Below are 3076 nucleotides of genomic sequence, written 5' to 3'. Positions count from 1 at the left end.
ACACAAAAACTATTGTGTCTCTTGTTGAATTCACAACTCCGTTCAACTAACCAGCAAGTGTAATGGGTCGTCCAAGTAATAAACCTTACGTGAGTAAGGGTCGATCCCACAGAGATTGTTGGTATGAAGCAAGCTATGGTCATCTTGTAAATCTCAGTTAGGCAGATTAAAAAGTTATGGGTTTCGAATTTATAATAAAATAAAGATAATAAAAGGGATAGAATACTTATGCAGTTTCATTGGTGGGAATTTCAGATAAGCATATGGAGATGCTGCATGGCTCAAGGACGCCTGCTCTCCTATTGCTTCAACTCAATCCTTCTTAATCCTTTCCATGGCAAGCTGTGTATAGGGGTTCACCATCAACGGTGGCTACTTTCAATCCTCTCGGGAAAATGGTCCTCTGCGGCTGTCACTCGCATGGCTAATCGTCTGGAGGCATCACCCATGGTTGATGGCTACATCCCATCCTCGCAGTGAAAACTACGCTCACGCACTCTGTCACAGCACGGCTAATCACTGGTTGGTTCCTGCGCCTACTGGAATAGAATCCCTTGATTCTTTTGCGTTTGTCATCACGCCCAGCACTTGCAAGTCTGAAGCACGTCACAGTCATTCATTACCGGAATCCTACTCGGAATACCACAGACAAGGTTAGACTTTCCGGATTCCCAGGATCCTACTCGGAATACCACAGACAAGGTGAGACTTTCCGGATCCTCATAAATGCCGCCATCTATCTAGCTTATACCACGAAGATTCTGTTGGGGAATCTAAGAGATACACATTCAAGCTCGGTTGCATGTAGAACGGAAGTGGTTGTCAATCACGCGCGTTCATAAATAAGAATGATAATGAGGGTTATCTAATCATCACATTCATCATGTTCTTGGGTGCGAATGAATATCTTGGAGTAAGAATAAGAGAGATTTGAATAAAAGAAAATAGAACTTCATTAATACTTGAGGTACAGCAGAGCTCCACACCCTTAATCTATGGTGTGTAGAAACTCCACCGTTGAAAATACATAAGTGAAAGGTCCAGGCATGGCCGAATGGCCAGCCCCCTAAAACGTGATCAATAGCCTCTTAGGATGAAGAATAAAACAAAACTGAGACCAAAGATGTCTAATACATTAGTAAATCATCCTATTTATAATAAACTAGCTCCTAGGGTTTACATGAGTAAGTAATTGATGCATAAATCCACTTCCGGGGCCCACTTGGTGTATGTTTGGGCTGAGCTTGATCAATCCACGAGCTGAGGCTTCTCTTGGAGTTGAACTCCGAGTTATGACGTGTTTTGGGCGTTCAACTCCGGATCATGACGTTTTTCTGGCGTTTAACTCCAGACAGCAGCATGTACTTGGCGTTCAACGCCAAGTTACGTCGTCAATTTCCGAATAAAGTATAGACTATTATATATTGCTGGAAAGCCCTGGATGTCTACTCTCCAACGCCGTTGAGAGCGCGCCAATTGGAGTTCTGTAGCTCCAGAAAATCCATTTCGAGTGCAGGGAGGTCAGAATCCAACAACATCAGCAGTCCTTTTGTCAGCCTTTTTCAGAGTTTTGCTCAAATCCCTCAATTTCAGCCAGAAATTACCTGAAATCACAGAAAAACACACAAACTCATAGTAAAGTCCAGAAATGTGAATTTAACATAAAAACTAAGGAAAACATCCCTAAAAGTAGCTCAATCTTACTAAAAACTACCTAAAAACAATGCCAAAAAGCGTATAAATTATCCGCTCATCAGTCCACTTCCTCTCTTTCCTCTCCAGATTCGGCCATGTTTATGGCCTTGCACTCTCCTTTTGGATTTTCTTCTGTATTGCTTGGGAAAGTACTAGGAGGGAGTTCAGTAACTTTCTTGCTCAGCTGTCCCACTTGTGCCTCCAAATTCCGAATGGAGGACCTTGTTTCATTCATGAAACTTTGAGTGGTTTTGATTAGATCAGAGACCATGGTTGCTAAGTCAGAGGGGTTCTGCTTAGAATTCTCTGTCTGTTGCTGAGAAGATGATGGAAAAGGCTTGCCATTGCTAAACCTGTTTCTTCCACCATTGTTGTTGTTGAAACCTTGTTGAGGTTTCTCTTGATTCTTCCATGAGAAATTTGGGTGATTTCTCCATGAAGAATTATAGGTGTTTCCATAGGGTTCTCTTAGGTAATTCACCTCTTCCATTGAAGGGTTCTCAGGATCATAAGCTTCTTCTTCAGATGAAGCATCCTTAGTACTGCTTGGTGCATTTTGCATTCCAGACAGACTTTGAGAAATCAAATTGACTTGTTGGGTCAATATTTTGTTCTGAGCCAATATGGCATTCAGAGTGTCAATCTCAAGAACTCCTTTCTTCTGACTAGTCCTATTGTTCACAGGATTCCTTTCAGAAGTGTACATGAATTGGTTATTTGCAACCATTTCAATGAGCTCTTGAGCTTCTGTAGGCGTCTTCTTCAGATGAAGAGACCCTCCAGCGGAGCTATCCAAAGATATCTTGGATAGTTCAGAGAGACCATCATAGAAAATACCTATGATGCTCCATTCAGAAAGCATGTCTGAAGGACATTTTCTGATCAATTGTTTGTATCTTTCCCAAGCTTCATAGAGGGACTCACCATCCTTCTGTCTGAAGGTTTGGACTTCCACTCTAAGCTTACTCAATTTTTGAGGTGGAAAGAACTTTGCCAAGAAGGCATTGACTAGCTTTTCCCAAGAGTCCAGGCTATCTTTAGGTTGTGAGTCCAACCATATTCTAGCTCTGTCTCTTACAGCAAAGGGAAATAGCATCAGTCTGTAGACCTCAGGGTCAACCCCATTAGTCTTGACTGTGTCACAGATTTGCAAGAACTCAGCTAAAAACTGATGAGGATCTTCCATTGGAAGTCCATGGAACTTGCAATTCTGTTGCATTAGAGAAACTAACTGAGGCTTAAGCTCAAAGTTGTTTGCTCCAATGGCAGGGATAGAGATGCTTCTCCCATAGAAGTCGGGAGTAGGTGCAGTAAAGTCACCCAGCACCTTCCTTGCATTGTTGGCATTGTTGTTATTTTCGGCTGCCATGGGTTCTTCTTC

General features: G+C 42.3%; 1 non-coding gene across 1 annotated transcript; it reads left to right on the top strand.

The window, feature by feature from the left end:
* Nucleotides 1–2551: 2551 nt before the first annotated feature.
* Nucleotides 2552–2659, top strand: LOC130958538 (small nucleolar RNA R71). Its single transcript, XR_009077653.1, has one exon. It is a non-coding gene; the product is annotated as a small nucleolar RNA R71 (small nucleolar RNA).
* Nucleotides 2660–3076: the final 417 nt, after the last annotated feature.

Source organism: Arachis stenosperma, chromosome 10 (genome assembly GCF_014773155.1).
Source record: "Arachis stenosperma cultivar V10309 chromosome 10, arast.V10309.gnm1.PFL2, whole genome shotgun sequence".
Taxonomy (NCBI): Eukaryota; Viridiplantae; Streptophyta; class Magnoliopsida; order Fabales; family Fabaceae; genus Arachis; species Arachis stenosperma.
Note: the sequence above shows the minus strand (reverse complement) of the source record. Positions and strands in the feature narration are given on the sequence as shown.